Genomic DNA, 18,239 nt, shown 5'->3' with positions numbered 1-18,239 from the left:
AATTTTCTTTGTTTGATACATGTTATCCTATGAAATTATCGAATGATTTAATGTTATTCTATTACATAGTATGACTTGGATAATTTGTTGTTTTCGACTATAAGTTTTTTTTAATATTCTTCTACTCATCTTCTTTTCTATAATTTTGTTATTTGTCTCACATTCTCTTCTAGAAAAGGTGATTATTCTCTCTCTCTCTCTCTCTCTCTCTCTCTCTCTCTCTCTCTCTTTTAAATCTTTCTTGCAACTCTATTTTAGATTGATGATTTTTTTTTTTTTTTTGTGTCTTCTACTTTTGGATGATACACTTTGGTGGTGTGTTTTTTGAGTTATTTATCACATGTACTCTCTCTATCACTCCTATAGTTTTGGTTTGAGTTAATTTTTAGATATTTTAGAAGTGAGATGAATTATGTAGACATCTTGCATGTCTTTCTCCAGTTGATATTACTATTGTAGACATCTTGCATAACAGGATAACAGGATGTGAGCTTGAGAGTTCCATTGTTTGCCCAAATGGGCCAAGAATTGTGTCTTATTCCTGATTGAGGTGTAGGCTACCTAATGCGATTGCGGTCTCCTCAAAGAATGACAGGCAGTGAATTGATGTGTTAGGTTTCTTCTCCAGAGACTATTGTCAATGAAGTCTTTCCAAAATGTTGAAGTTGCTATGTGATTGTGTGTTGTGTATAATGATTGAATGGTAAGCAGAAGCATAAAACAGAGTAAGAAAGCTTTGACAACTACATATTATATTAAGTACTTGTGTTACAATGTACTCAATGTAAGGTTTATATGCTAAAGAATAAATGACGGACTCTAGGCTAATCATAAATTAACTTAAATTTAATATGGTTGTTCTACAAGTACATGAACCTATAATTGGTTTGGACCACTTGGGCCATAATATGCTAACACAAAAAAATTCATTGGCAATGGAGGTCATTACAACTAAATAAATCGTCCTAATACTTTATTTAATAATGATCATCAATTTAAAAAAAAAAAAAAAAATGAAAATGACTGATTTGCAATGCTAAAATTATAATTTTGGGCGACTTTCTAGAGGAATTGAGCCCCTAGCCTGTTCAATTCAGCACATGGCAAGTTTGCCAATATCTGAGGCTAGTCTTGCACGTAGTGTTTTCAAACTATGGATGCATAATCTAATGCAGAACCTGTAGATGTCCCAAACAATTCCTAGAGCCTCTTTTTAATAACAATACCAGATTTTCAATTCAGTATGTCAACTTATAATGTAAACTAACATTAAAATAATAATAATAATAAATCTGAAACAATAATCCCAGATGTCTTTGATCTCTTCCATCTATGAATAATGTAAGAATCAACAAAAAATAGCATCAAATTTTGCAAAGAGAGACCACATTTTGCATGCAGAAAACCTGAAATTTTGTGTGTGGGAGCATCATTAGTCTTTGCAAAAGCACCGACCCTTAGGCTGGTAAACCATCAATTTTCCATCTTTGTAGCATCATTTTCTCATTATATAAAGCACTATTTTCATCAGACAAAAACCTTTAACAACATGAACTGAAAAGTCACTCAAATAAAATTGTATTTTTATGAATTTCTGGTTTTCTTAAATTTTTCCTAAAATAATCGAGTGCTGACTCCAAAAATAAATTGAGTATACATTTATTTTTTTATTGAGTATACATTTTGAGAACTCAATGTTGACTCTTGTCTAGGTTGTGTTTTTCACAATGATATAAAAAATTTCTTAGAATACATAGGAGACCATTATTTTCATTTGGAAATTAGCATTGCAATTAAGACTTGGCTTGTGAGCACTTATTGGGCTTTGAAATATATTCTAGTCTCTATGGAATTCATCCTTTGTTTTTTACTTTGTTGAAGCTAAAGCAGCTACTTTCAAAATAGCGGATAGAAAAACAATGACCAGAATGGGAGAGTCAAAGTAGAAAAGAGGGTACATCACTTTTTTCCTAGGTTTTTTTTTTTTTTTTTTGGGTGACAAAACTAATGGATAAAACTTAAGTACGGCTTTATTAAGTGCTATATCTTAGATTTCTCAACTAAATCCTAACACATATTTGCTTTGAATTTAATTCTACTGGAGAAAAATAATACTATTTTTGTAGTATTGGTCTAAATCATACCCATAGACAGTAACAATAAGCTCAAGTTGCTCATCTGGTTGAAAAGATTATTTATTGTTGGGAAAAATATGGTTTCACACAATCCTATTTAGGTGAGGAAAATGCATCTTTCTGTGATCTCATTTCCGCTTTCCTCCAAACTCCAATCTTAAACAAAAAGGGGCATTCTTATTCAAATTGCCTGAAAATCATCGCTCAAGGCAGCCCCCCTCTCCCACATGCTAAAGAACATTTTTCTGCATTAAATTGATTTGCAAATCAATTCTTCCTTTATGAAAAAAGAAAGGAGGATCAGCTTTGTTCAGTATACTGATGACATGATCATCAATCAATTAATATATTACTAAAAGTTGAAGCGTAGTATTTAATGTTGCTACGCTCCCATTAAGCCACGTCAGCAGTCATGCCATTATCAATTTTTTTTTCAATTTTTTTGTACAATTTTTTAACATTTAAAGTGAATTAAAAACTCTATTATATTACAATCAAAATATCATATTTAATTTATCTTATTTTTAATTATTCTTATTTATTATTAAATTTTCAATTCCATTTTAACTTTTCATATCCCCACTACTCTCTACCTTAACTTTCTTCAACCTTTCTCATTCCATTTCAACTTTTCATATCCCCACTACTCTCAATATTAATATTATTCTATCTTTTTATCTTCCTTTATTTTTGACTCTTCTTATTCTTATCCTCATGCTATAAAATTGTCATTCTCCCTCTTATTCCATGCATAATTTCTATTTTTCCACACACAAAAGCCCCTCTCTCTCTCTCTCTCTCTCTATATATATATATATATATTTTCCTTCAATTTTTGGTATATATATATTTTTTAATTTTAGTGTAACAGGTTGACCATCAAAACATACTGATGCAGTATTGAAAGCTCCACCAAATGCATCGCAGAAATCAGTTTTAGACTACTAGAAGTCAGTTAGTTTGCTAAAATTGGAATTGACAGGTAATCGAGCTTGATACGATTTAGTTTTATATTTTATGTTGTTATCTTTTTTATTCTCATTGGTTGTTAAATGTTATATTATTGCATTATAAAGATAGTATATAAAAATATAATATTATTTTATTACCTAGCATAACTAAAATAATATGGTGTTTATTGCTATACATTTCATTTTTATTATTTTATTCTCATCTTATTTTATTCAACATTTAAATTTAGCAACATCCTCCATATCATAATTATTTATATTTTGTCTCATTTTTTTTTAAAAAATTAAACGTATAATATTTTATTCAATAAATAAAAATTGTTCTTATAAAGTCTTCCCATGAAATGTTACAATGCATCAATGGAAAAATGAAATCCAAAACAAATATCAATTTAGAAACACTCAATTTAAAAAAAAAACAAAAGAATAAACAATTTTCTTATAAAGTATTCCCATAAAACGTTACAATGCATTAATAGAAAAAGAGAATACAAAACACATGCTATTTTAGAAACACTAAATTTATAATAATAATAATAATAATAATAATAATAATAATAATAACAATAATAATAATATCAAACCAAACATATCATAAAATAATAAACTAATAGTTATGGATGTACTAACTTCATGGCAGCAAAATGGAGTAAAATAAAAATAAAAATAAACGTTACAATATGCATATTTAGTACAATAGAATTATCATCAAATTTGGGAAAACAATAGGATGTTAACAAAGAGGGAGAGAAAGAGATTAGTAAAAGAAATTAAACGTCAATTAAATAAATTAATTAGTAACCATTAATTGGAAAACAAAGAGACCGATGGCTAAAGGAGTAAAAAATTAATTAAAGATGACCCTACGAATGTTATTATAAACTTTACAATGCAAATAAATAAATCGTTAAATTCACTTAATTAAATCATATAATCATCAATTAAATAAAATCATACAAAATTTAAACTTGAAACTAATCAAACTTTAATCTAGAAAATCATATTTATTATCAAAACTAAAAGGAAAACGTTCTTCAGTAATAATAGAAATATATAAGAAATAAAGGTGAAAATTTTCAAAATCTTTTTTTTTTACATTTCATTTAACATTATTTAAAAATAATTAAATATAAAAAAAAAAGTCCTTAAATGCTTATATTCTTCACACACCATGACTTTTAAAATCTAATGAAAGGTTTGAAGAATTTAACTCTCATTTAATGCCTCTATTATGAAAATCAACAGCCAGTAAAATATGATAATAGTAAGAAACGTTATAAATGAGAACATGAAAAAACTAATTAGCCACTATTATTATGGAATATATGTCTTTTTTTTTTATGCATCTAAGAAAATGAAATGTATAGGGTTTACTTATTAAGGTATATGTAAAGATTCACGTTAAAAAAATATGTAAAGGTTTTTTGAAAAAAAAAAAAGTAGATGTAAGGTTTTTATTAACTTAAAAGACAGTGAAAAACCAATTTTTAATTACTACAACCGTTGTTACTCTATAAATCACAAACAACATTATATTCAATATCCTAAATAACATAGTTAGGCCCTTTTGGATATACACCACCATATTCAACTTATAAATTACAACCCAAATCAATTATACAATTACACAATCAAAGCATGAACATGTAACATGTATTACCTTCTGATTTATTGCTTGAAATTTTCACAATTATTGAAAGAGAATCTCCAAATTTAATTTTTAGAAAACATCAAGACAAGGTGAATTTTATTCTTTTTAACTTCCATAGAAAAAAAATATTACACACATTATTTCAACCCTTATGGAAAAGAAGGTTTACATGTAGCATGCAAAACGTGTTTAATTGACTTAGAAATGTAAAAATTAGTCAACCAACTATGGTAGAATTAAGGTTTCAAATTTTAAATAAAAAAATTCTACAATAATAAAAAATTATTTTGTGATAAATATGATTATGAAATGCATTACTTTTCATTAAATTAGTTCAAATTACAAAATAATAATAATAATTATAATGAGATCACCATAAAAAATAATCACGCGCAACGCGCTGGTCTGTGACTAGTTGCTATTAAAAGTGAGGTTTATTCAGAAAAATAATATGTGATAGGTTTCAGAATTTGGTTCACTTCTACTATTTCACACACATACTCATAATTGGTATGGAAATGTCCACATTTTAACACAAAAAGTGGATGTGAAAAAAGAGATGTTAAATAGTGGATGTGAAATAATGTCCATAATTATGTACCCTATAAATGGTAATCTCAATATAATCCATAGATCTAATGAGTACATGGTAGAAAAAAGGGTAATTCATCGGTGAATGAAAATTTATTCCATAGGTCCAATTAGCCTCTAGCAAAGGCAGCCCCACTTGAAGCCTAGAGGTTCAAGAATAAAAAAAAGGTCATATACAGGACTTAGTTTCTTCTAACGAAACTCCATAATTGTCTAGCCTCAATCAATTCTACAAAGAATTAAGAAAACGGAAATTGAGAATCAACATGTAATGAATTGGATAACATTCATTAATGAATTAAATCAATACATTGGCCTCTGTTTTATATATACAACTAAACAGAGAATCTACACTTGATCTTAGCCAAAGGTCTGCTAATTAAGGAGGCCTAAATTCCAACATCTATGGAGGGCAATAACTACATTTTTCTATAAGTGAACACTACATATATATATATATATATATATATATATATTTCATAATTGCAAAAAGCTAGCCCCCTACGCCCCACCACCCACCTCCCCCCAAGCTTCGCCTATGGGGTCATCCCATTGGGGCACGATGGGGGATTCCCTTTCTTCGTTTTGTTCCTTGAACCTTGCTCTTCTCTCGTCCATGGCTGCTACCACTGTATAAGCTATCCGAGTCTGACACCATTGCAGCTGAGTGCCTCTTCTTCTTTTGGAAATTCTTGGGTCCCCCCATCTATAATCAATAATGACAAAGCATTAGCAAAATAATAATAATAATAATAGGGAAGCAAAAAAAAAAAAAGTTGGGAAAAATTGTGGGAGTGAAGTACCCTGCAACTGAGAGAGCAAAAGAAGAATGGCACCGGGATTCTGCACCAGCAGGCCTCACATTTGTTGGTGAAATCTTCTTCGCTGATGATAAATTGAGCCTTACGTTTAATGTGTTTCCTCAAGAACACAACCTTGTCACCGTTGATGATGCCTCTCTTGATTCCTGTAAGGTCCAAAATTTTTTGAAAATCACAGACCCTAATCACTTCTTGATTTGTGGACTTCCTTATCTGTCACCAAACAGAGAAGAAACACATTAGGAATTCACACATTAAACTGAAAAAAGAGAACTTTGTGTATGTGACACAGTTATTTACTCGTGGAGCATAAGGTGAGACAGAGAAGCTGCAACAGAGGATGTGCATTCAACTTAAACGATTACGTTTTTCCTCTCTTCCCCAAACAAATAGATCCGACAACAAAGAGGAAAATTTTAAATTCAGAGAGAGGAAATGGTACCTGAACAATATGGTGGTCCTCGTGGTCTTTGATACTGATAGAGCAGAGAGCACCGTCCATGCAATCCAAGCAGTACCTATTGCATCCAGACTTAAGGCGGCATACACGGTGCGACTTGCATTTTTCAAAGAAGCTCTCTCCGAGCAAAGCTTTCAGCCATGGAGGCCACCTGTTGTTCTCTTCATCACCGGTTTCTTGGTTTTTCATCGCCACCCTGTTTGGAGAAAGAGAAACAGAGCAAAATGAGAGAGCGTGTGTGAGTAAAACAAAGAGAAAGAGAGAGAGTGTGTGTGTGTGTGAGAGAGAGAGTTGCCGAGAGAGTTGCCTGTGTGTGTGAGAGTTGCCTCTGTGTGTGTGAGAGTGTGTGTGTGTGTGTGTGAGGGAGTATGGACCGTATGGGTCTATTTGTAGAGAAGAAGAAAGAGAAAGAGGGAGTTGCCTGTGGAGAGAAAAGGGAGTTGCTATTTGTACTAGCAATGCTGTTGCGTTGGCAAAATCAAAAGTATAATCCTTGTGGACAGAGTTGCCTGTGTGGCCAAAATGGCCAAATGGCCATAAAATTCTAACTATATAATTAGTAGTTCTGGTTACTAAACTATATTATTTACTAGCATCTCGAGTCTAAAAGACTCGATTTTGGCCTATAAATCGAGTCTCAAAGACTCGATTTCCATGGTCTGATGTGGCACTTTTTTCCTATTTGGAAATCGAGTCTATAAGGCTCGATTTATAAACCAAAAAAATTTAAAAAAAAATTCTAACTCTCAAGACTCTCGTACAAGCCAAAATACACCAAAAAAAAAAAAAAATCCAGAAACACAACAATCAGATCAAAGGGAGAAAGAATCAAATCAGATCGGAGAGGCGACCTGCCTAGAACATATCAGAGAAGAACCCAGAGAGAAAAAAAAAAAAAAAAAAAAAAAGAAACAAAGAGAATATCAGAGAAGAACCCAGAGAAGAAAAAAAAAAAAAAAAAAAAAAAAAACCAGAAACAGAGAGAAGAACCCAGGCCACGTCGCTCGCCGTGCGCAGCTTGGCCTGGGTTGCGCACGGCACGCGCGGCGTGAACCAGGCTAGGCCGTGTGCCGTGCGTGACCCAGGCCAGGCCGCGTGCGCTATGCGCGACCCAAGCCAGGCCGAGCGTGCCATGCGCGACCCAAGCCAGGCCGCGCACGGCCTGGGTCGCGCACGGCGAGCGACACGGCTTGGGTTCTTCTCTGTTTCTAGCCTGGGTACTCTCTTTTTCTGGTTTTTTTTTTTTTTTTTTTTTCCTCTGGGTTCTTCTTTGACCTTTCATGTGCTCACCACGTGGAAAAATATGCCACATCAGAAATGATTAGACCATAAAAATCGAGTCTCTGACACTCGATTTATAGGCCAAAATCGAGTCTTTTAGACTCGAGATGCTAGTAAATAATATAGTTTGGTAACTAGAACTACTAACTATATAGTTAGGATTTTATGACCATTTGGCCATTTTGGCTTGCCTGTGTGCGTGTGAGAGTGTGTGAGAGAGAGAGAGAGAGGTATGGACCGTATGGGTCTATTTGTAGAGAAGAAGAAAAAGAAAGAGAGACAGTTCAGTTAGCCCCAGTGTCTGACAAGAAGGCTGCGCAATTGAGTACTAGCAATGCTGTTGCGTTGACAAAATCAAAAATATAATCCTTGTGGACAAAGTGGACTCAGAGGGATATTCTTTTTCTTTTCTTTTTTTTTTTATTTATTTATTTATTTTTTTATGCAAGAGGGATTCTTAACTTATGGCGAAAATGGGTAACTAAGCATAATTTTTCAACAATATAGTTAGTAGTTTCAGTTTTTAAACTATATTATTTACTAGCATCTCTAGTCTGTGAGACTCGATTTTGGTATATAAATCGAGTCTTTAAGACTCGATTTTCATGGTCTGATGTGACATTTTTTTCCTACTTGGAAATCGAGTCTCTAAGACTCGATTTATAAACCAAAAAATTTAAAAAAAAATTCTAAGTCTCAAGTCTCTCGTACAAGCCGAAATTCCCAAAAAAAATTTAAGAAATCCAGAAACACAACAATCAGATCGGGAGAAAGCTAGAGATTCAGATCAAATCAGATCTCGGCCTGGGCAGAGAAAGCTAGAGAGACTTAGATCAGATCAGATCTCGGCCTGGGCACGCTGCCTGGGTCGCATGCGGCCTGGGTCACACACTGCGGCCTGGGTCTGGGTTCTTCTCTGTTTCTGGTTTTTTTTTTTTTTTTTTTCTCTGGGTTTTTCTCTTCTCTGATGTTCTTCTCTGATGTGGGTGTAAAGTTATAAGAGTTATAAATCAAGTCTTAGAGACTAGATTTCCATGTGGTCGTCATGTGGAAAAATATGCCACATCAGAAGTAATTAGAGCATAGAAATCGAGTCTTTGATGCTCGATTTATAGGCCAAAATCGAGTCTAATAGAATCGAGATGCTAGTAAAAAATATAGTTTGGAAACCAAAACTACTAACTAGATAGTTGGGAAATCATTTCGTCCTTAACTTATCCAATGTTATAAAAAAAAAAAAAAATAAAAAAATAAAAAATAAAAAAAAATAAAAAAAAATTGAGTACTAGCCGAGGTTGCATGAAACGTGTCAAACTGTTATGGCCTTGGTCTGTGACTTTTGTTCCCTCAAGCGGCAGAGAAAGCATGTACTCTGTCATTACTTGGTCGTACTTTGGAAGAACTCATTATTTGGTCGTACTTTCTCTTTTATTCTTTCCTTGTTGGGAAACCTGTTATTCTGTCCTTTATCTACATTTGGTAACAATATCCGGAAGAAAGAAATCTGCCTGATCTTATTGATATTGTCTATCAATTTTTTATTCAATGCCTTAAAATAAAGGCATAAGATTTTTGAAACTTTGATAACTCAACGTGTATTTAAATAATATTTTTTCAGTTTTTTTTTTTTTAAAATACAAGTGAATGAAAAAGTATGTAGAAATATGTATAATATTGTTTAAACGCTGAAAGTTGTTGTTCAAAATACACTACCAAACAACCCCATAGTAGCAATATTCACTCTTAGCATCACTTTGACCTACATAATAATGTCTGATTAGTGTATTATTTCTCTTTCTCTTTAGTGAGTAGACTGAGTGATATTCGCTATTTGTGTGCGCCTTACAACCATCTTTCCTACTGTCCTTGTTCCCCTTCAAAATTATGAAAAAGTTATTATGTAGAATTTGATGGTGGTCCAATTTTATTAATACATTTTTGGGAGAAAAGAAAGCAATTTGGGGTGGGCACTTGTCAAGGGAGGAGTTAAATAATAATTTTTTTTAGCTGAGAGAATCCCAAAATAAAGTTTTTATTTTTAGAAATAAACACATACAAAGGAGAAAATGAGGTTCTAACACAAGGCACACTACAAGCTCCACTTGAAATCCATAATAACTTTTAATAAATGGTGAGAAAGTTATACGACACAACCCACCCAAAGACCCTTAATAGAGTTTATGAGATTTAAACTTTGTTATATTTGTAATAGTTTAAGTTATGAATTTCCAAATGGGGAAGGAGGGAGTAAATTGTAGTTTACTCTTAAAATATGAATCCCCTCGTGTGTGTGTGTGTGTGTGTGTGTTTTTTTTTTTTTTTGTGATTTAATTTGTTATATTTTAGTGTTAAAATAAACGAAAATCTGTATGTAACATATTCGCATGATAAAAATAACAAGAAAAAAAAAAAGTAAATGTGATAGTCTAGTGGTATTAGCACTTTTTGTGGTACCTTTTTCGGTTCATTTCGATCCATGCATTCAGCTTATTTTCGTCCACTTTAGTCAATTTCAGTCTATTTTAATCCCCTTCGGTCCATTTGTCCACCCATTTTAATGCATTTATGAGTAGGAAAAACCAAAGTGACGAAAAGAGAGAACCTATAATTAGGAATTAAAAAACAAAACTACCAAAATTTATAAACCATTACAAATCTGTCAAAATAAAGGAGAGAAAAAAAAGCTTGGAATAGAATTGAATTGAATAACAAAGAGAATTTGAGGCGACAATTAAATAAAAATTAACAAAAATATTGTTATTCTTTAGCAGGAAGATAGTCTTCTTTTGTGTCACAATAACTATTATGGTCATACTTCATACAATGATGGGATTTTAATATTCAAATATGAATATAAATAATTTCAAGAATTTTACTAAAATCTATCAAAACTATGCCTTGTTATTAAGTAACATATAAAACAACAAAAAAGTATATTGCTACAATTTCGGCACACCAGATAACAACCGGTGCACTGAACTTGAACCTTATAGCATAGGGAGTTGCTATAATTAGAAAGTGCACTAATCCAGTGGAAAATTCCTGACAAGCGAACTCATTGATAAAGTACATCAAAGCTGGTAATAGACCAAGCATGTGGTGCTCCTGCGCCATTTATTAATTTGACATGGTCATGTGGAAAAATGTCTCCAGTTCCAAGAGACATTTTTTTCGCTTCTGCGGTAGGCAACGCACCAGTAAAACTTTACTTCGATAAGATCCAAACACCATTAGCCATCAACCTATGACAAGCGAACTCATTGATAGCCTACATCGAAGCTAGTAACAGACCAAACATATGCCGCCCCCGCACCATTTAGGACCTTAAGTTAAACTAGAGAACTCTTTTCTTTTTCTTTTTTTTCTTTTTTTTTTATTAAACTAAATAATCCTTAATCACTAAGTGATGTAAGGTTAAGTATAATTAGAGGGTAATGTTTATTTGTCAAGCATGATTAATATATTATTTTTATGAACTCAACCCTAAAATGGCATGTATATTAAGAACATATAGAGTTGTATAGGTAACAATCTAATTATTGATTAAGCAAGTTAATGGGATGATTATTAAATTTAACACAAGCATTAGTTAGTGCTATGCTTAAAATGAAGTTTTAATTGATAAGAGAATTTAGAAAACAACTAGTAATTCATAATGTTAAGGTGTAATTAACATTCAGTATTATTAAGTGTGGATTTAAATCTAAGTTAAGCAAGGAGATTAAGGATTGACGGGGTTTAATAATTAAGGTAATAGTGTTCAAATTATACATTTTTTTAAGAAAAATTTCAAATTATACACGGTATTAGCTTAAACTTTTTTAAAACTATAAATTTCTAAAATATGTACTGGTTTCTCATTATATATATATATATATATATATATGATTTAGAATTTAATTGGATTTAGATTTTTTGGTTTTTGCACCCAATAATTCACTCGCCACAAAAATTAAAAACTTAGATGGACATGTGGCAAAAAATTGGACTCCAATTTAGAATCTAATTGAATTTGAACTTTTAGATTTTTACACTCAGTAATTTACTTGGCACAAAATTAAAAATTAAACAAGACACATGACACAAAATTGAAAATCCAATTAAAATCTAATTGGATTTTCTCTGAACTTTGGAGATATATATATATATATATATACTTGCATGTAACCTGTGCTTGCGCACGAAAACATTGAGTAGTAGTGAAAACAAATTTTATTTATTTATTTATTTTTGAAAACGACGTTGGTGAAAACAAAATTTGATTGCTATTACTAATGTTAATATTTTTATACTAAGCTTGTCCACATTTTATTGTGAAGATTGACGGATACAACCACTACTAATGAGATGTAATCTCACATTTGCAATATTAAATTTTCTTCCAATCTCATAACATCTATAATATTAGTATGAAATGAATGAATTATTGTCAACAATCCTAAAATCTATAATTTGCTAGCTTGAGTCTAGAACTTTACTATCTCATTAAACGCCTAATATCCATAGTAATATGTAATAAATGAATTAGCCGAGGGCAAACAATAATAATTAATTTTTTCTACAGTCTCTCTTTTTAAGTTTTATTTTTCCCTTTTTTCAAAAAAAAAAAAAATTTTTATTTTCCCCCATTGTTTGGACTATGGAGGGGGAGGGGGGAGATGCAATTTAAATAATAAAAATGTCTCGATCTTTTTATTTGACAAAAATTCTATAAATTTTTTTATAATTCCTAATTATAGGTTCTCTCTTTTCGTCACTTTGGTTTTTCCTTCTCATAAATGCACCAAAATGGGTGGACAAATGGACCAAAGGGGATTAAAATAGATCGAAATAGACTAAAGTGGACGAAAATAGGCTAAATGCATGGATCAAAATGAACCAAAAAAGGTACCACAAAAAGTGCTAATACCACTAGACTATCACTTAAACTTTTTTTTTCTTGTTATTTTTGTCATGCACATATGTTACATATAGATTTTCGTTTATTTTAACACCAAAATATAACAAATTAAATCACAAAAAAAAAAAAAAAACCACACACACACACACACAAGGGGATTCATATTTTAAGAGTAAACTACAATTAACTCCTTCCTTCCCCATTTGGAAATTCATAGCTTAAACTATTACAAATACAACAAAGTTTAATTATTTTGGTCATTTTACTCCTCAAACTTTAATATTTCTGTCAAATTGACTAGTCTGTTCATTGCCATCTATAAAATTACCATTAAGTCCATTAATATGACAATCACAACGAAACAATTCGACAAAAATTTTAACATAGAGAGCTAGAATAATATTCCTTGAAAATCAAATACGCATATTGAAGTAGCATAAAATATAATGATCCACATTCATTCTCAAGCTCTTAATTTTGTATACTACAATTTTCTTAAGCCATGGAGAGGAATCAAACACAAGACTAAGACTACAAGGACCAAATTAACATGAATGTTAAAGTTTAAGGACTAAAATGACAAAAGGTAAAATTTAGGAATGAAAATGACAATTCAAGGGTGGAATTTGGATTTTAGTCAGTTTTATAAAAAAAAATGAATATATAAAATGGCCTTTTCTATCTTCTATTAATTTTTTTTATTTATTTATTTAAAAAACACATACTTAAAAAATGAAAAGAGCCTTCTTCGAGATGGTCTGGTTTGTGGAGTTCTAACTGAGTTGCTTCGAGGTGAGATGGGCTTGCCGAATTGGTTCGAGATGAGCTAAGTCGAGGTGCTGGGTCGGGATGGGTTATGTAGCTGCATGAGGTATCTCGATTGCAATGATGGCTGTGTCACTTTGATGAAATCAGGAAGACACATATATTGCTAAGAAAATGACTCTTTATTAATGGATTCAAATCCATTTCCCTTCAAATAAATTTCATAACCACTTTTGGTTCTTATAAATAAGAAATTTATTTATTTTATATAAATAAATGCCGCCTGTGTCCATTTAGATGACTTCTAGGTATCTAATTGGACAGTAAATCGAGGTTAAGGTGGCCAAGCTAAAATAATTAACTAGCCTTTTAATATTGGCTTGAAATGATAACTCTCTGCTTGATCTCGATGGGTCCATATTATGATAAATCTAAGACCAATTCAACTATCATTAATTATGTTTATTTTTGCAATATGATATGTAACACCACTGCTTCACCTGATTAAAGACGAGCCCACCTTTTGGTTCTTTGTTTATCATTATGTCAAAGCCATATTGAGTATTCATGATCGTGATCGAAGTAAAGTTTCACTGGTGCATTGCTCGCCGCAGATTGAGCTGGCTCTCTTCGAGATGGTTTGGTTTGTTGACTTCGAACTGTATTGCTTCGAGATGAGATAGGCTTGCCGAATTGGTTCGAGATGAGCTAAGTCGAGGTGCTGGGTCTGGATGGGTTTTGCAGCTGCGTGAGGCATCTCGATTGCAATGATGGCTGTGTCACTTTGATGAAATCAGGAAGACACATATATTGCTAAGAAAATGACTCTTTACTTAATGGCTTCAAATACATTTCCCTTTGAAATGGAGAGTGTCCATTTCACGGACAGGATCTTTTTGAAAACTATCAAGAGTCAAAAACATGCCACGTCAATTAAAATGTAAAACTCTAGGATCCGGATTCAAACCACAGTTAACAGTTTCTCTCTCACCAAACCCAAAGAAATGTCAGTTAAACCTATTACCTTGATTGGAGAGATGGTATATAGCTCACATGTAAGAGTTTTCAAGGACACTTCGAGTAAACCTTTCCTTGGCAATTTAGTAACAGATCCTGAAATATAATAGACCTGATGTGATTCTAGAGAAGTTGATTTTAGATGCAATTTCTTTGGTAAAATTAACATGGACTAGAAAGTTAACCTTAATTAAAGGCATATATTGCACAATCTCCATTCCAACTTTCACTAGCTACCTCTTCAAGAAATTCAACATCATGGGGACTCACATGACATGCAATGGATGAAGAAGTAGATGTGGCATTACAAATATCTTGAGCTACTTCGTTATGTGGCCAACTTCCTGCTCCTTGGCAATTAAAAACACCTATGACCCCAGATAACTTATTCAAATTCCATATTTTCAACATGCTGCTAATAGTCAATGCGCATGGTAATTAGGAGACATTGATTTTAAATTGAAAAAATAATTCAGTCTCAGATTGAGAAAATAAGAACTTAAGAAATTACTTTTTCTATCCAAAACTGGGTCCAAAAATAAAAAATCTCGAGCAGGCCGGCCTGCATATCTAGATCTTAAGACTGACCCATCAGGAAATACTAGCTTTTGGAGAATTTTGAAATCTTGTTCGCCAGGCTTGTAACTATATTGAAATTGAATAACCCATAAGAATTTTCTTCCTCACCATTGGAGAGTTAAAGCTAAGCATAAAATATCATTCTCTTTCAAAGACATATAAATTTAATCAGAATCTATGCTTTTGTATCTCACCTTACATATGCTGCACACCCACCTATTGCTCTTGCTGCAGCATGAAATTCAGCTGTATCATGTTTGCTCTGAATAAAGAAAGACAAACACTTTAGATTTCGCAACTCACGTGGTTTTAAGCCTCCACTACATTGTAGAAATGCCCTAGATGTTGGATAATTATGTCGGTCAGATATGTATCAGTATGTGAAGTCAATTTTGAAAATCTTATTATGAGTACTATAGATTAAATGATTTAGCAATTTTATCAATCAAAACTAGTTCTTGCAGTTATTTGGTTACAGGGAATAATAATGTGTAGGAAATCTTACATGGAACATGTCACATGTCCCAATCTGGCACCACAATCTCCCCTAGAAGAAGACTATTAAAAGCCACAGAAGCAATATGTAAAGTCTGAAATGTTGGTTCTCTTGGCATGAAATCCTCTGATGCTCTTGCAACTTCACTCTCCTTTAAACTGAACACACCAAACTCAATGAGAAACTACATTCCAACTTGGTAACATAAGATTATGTGTATGAAATCAAGAGAGCAGTCAAACTTATAGATTGAGTCAGAATTGTTACTCAGGCAGCAAACCAGGTTATTGTACTTGAAGTTCCTTGCAATAGATTGTTCAAGTGCTTCTTCATAGAATCTAGTCAATGAAACCCATCCACCGATCCCAGAACCTAAAGTTTCCATCAAATTCTGAATATCAAACTTGACTCCATCCACACTGCAGCTTGCAAGATAGCTGTGGAGGTCATTATAAAACTCAGATTTTTTGGGGGTTCTATAATCACAACACTATGTTTTTCCAAGCTGTCCATGGCAATGTCTCTAAGACCTCCTGAGTTACCAGGTGAGTGAATTGGATAGGCAATCTTTGGATTGTACTTTTTCATTGTTTCTGATGATGGAAGCACATGCACCACCCCAATAACCGGCTAAAGCATGACACACTTAAACAAATCTGAATAGATAATTAGGTCTCCATGTTCAAAATTACTGAGTTTTAACTAGATCTTAAACAAAAATAGAATTCCACTTCCAGATTGGAAAAATTTATTCCATATTTGTCTTTGATTGAATCAATAAAATCATAGAGATCAATGCATGTATTATCTGAACCCAAACTCTTGAACTTATTGTTTTCTTTGATGTCCACCAATCTGATTGCAAACCTATGGATCAACCAAAGATATAAGGTGGATGATAACAAACTGATACAGATTGCTTCTAGTTTTTAGAAGGTAAATGAACTTGTAAAAGAATGAAGACTTACTGTGTCCCTTCAATAAATGGCTCACCTTCTTTGCTGAACTCATTTACTGTCTCTTGCCATCCATCATCAATGATCAGATCAGAAATTTAGATAAACAGCCTCCTTCCAAGAAACTGAAGATTTCAGAATACAAAAGAGAACAATAATTAAATTATGGATTAAGTTTCAGACTAATTGGTGAACCTTTTACTCAAGTAACTGACTCAAACACGTGACTTTTTTATTGTACCTTTGAAGACCCTCTTTGATTCATTGTGGACTGACTTCAGTGTAGAAAGCATCCCAAGTGCACCATCCAAACCAGTCCAAGTGGAATGGAATCTACTTATTCAATCACACAATAGGTTAATTAATTGGAATACAATAAACACACGCTCTCAAATTGGTCAAGTATTTTGGATTTTTATTACCTTCTTGTTTTGGATATGGCTAAAAGTACCTTTGTGCTTCTCTAGTATCCTACATCATTATACATGTGGAACTGTTAGATTATGTAGATGACTACTTTATATTGACACACAATATAAGAAAGGCCAATTGAGTGAACATACTTGATAGAATCCTTAAGGAGCTCAAATGGATTGTCCCCAGAATTAATGTATACTGCTTCCAGTGATTGGGAGGTTTCAACATTGACATCTCTTAAAGAAATTATGGAAAGTAAAATAGCAAACCAGAACAAAATAAAACTGAGTTCAGCATATGAAAACTAAAGAAAAAGGAAGCTAATAGAAAAGTCAACAGACCACTTTCGACACAAAAATGAAGCTCATTTGCAGGGGTCCCTTGCAAACTTGAAGTCGGCATCCTACCTATGGCAACTCTCTTTCAACACTTGGGGCATCCTTCTCCAGATTGGCATTGTTGCCTTTGAAGCCACCAAACATTGTTGCTCTCTCACACTTGCAGGCAATCCACGGCATGAATGATAGACCAAAATATTTGACAGATGCAAAAGCTGTTCAAGTTACATTTTACTACATTTTGGATAATTCCATAAAATGCAGATCGATCCTTTATCATTTAAATAAAAATAGTAAGCAATAACAGTCAACAGTATCAAAAAAAATCCAGGCATGAATAATAGACGACCATGTGAACTAGTTCTATAATGGGTAGCAGGCCATTTTGAATGGTTGTGGTGAAACCTATAAGATAATAGCATTTCATTTTTGTAGGACCCTAGTAAATCAAAAAATAATTTAGGCCATTGACATTGAGACACAAAACGATCAGACCCAGAAGGCAACTAATCGTGCAACCAAAAGCCAAAGCGAAGATTCAATACACTTTTAGGCAAGCCACAGCCATACAAATACTCTAACCAAGCTAATTATTGAATTAGTACAATCATGTACAATTTGTAGGCAGGTGCTCATCCAAGGCACTGAAATTTGTAGGCAGAACTTCTTGCACAGTAGTTGTAGTAGCAACATCATCATTATACTATGGCAAAGTCGATTCACCATGCTCATGTGTTTATTAGTCAGAGGCATATCAAGTATCCTTTTATGTTTTACATATACAGTTGTACACAGATTATGTATAATTAGTTCCATTGGCTAATACATTGTGGTATAGAAGTTATGATAGTATTATTTGTT

At 32.5% G+C, this 18,239-nt stretch overlaps 1 pseudogene; it reads right to left on the bottom strand.

Moving 5' to 3' along the window:
* Positions 1 to 5,892: 5,892 nt before the first annotated feature.
* Positions 5,893 to 17,442, bottom strand: LOC115993761 (annotated as a pseudogene).
* Between the last annotated feature and the right edge of the window lie 797 nt (positions 17,443 to 18,239).

The sequence above is a fragment of the Quercus lobata genome, chromosome 1 (genome assembly GCF_001633185.2).
Source record: "Quercus lobata isolate SW786 chromosome 1, ValleyOak3.0 Primary Assembly, whole genome shotgun sequence".
NCBI classification, from domain to species: Eukaryota; Viridiplantae; Streptophyta; class Magnoliopsida; order Fagales; family Fagaceae; genus Quercus; species Quercus lobata.
The sequence above is the reverse complement of the archived record's forward strand: the minus strand, read 5'-3'. Positions and strand labels throughout refer to the sequence as shown.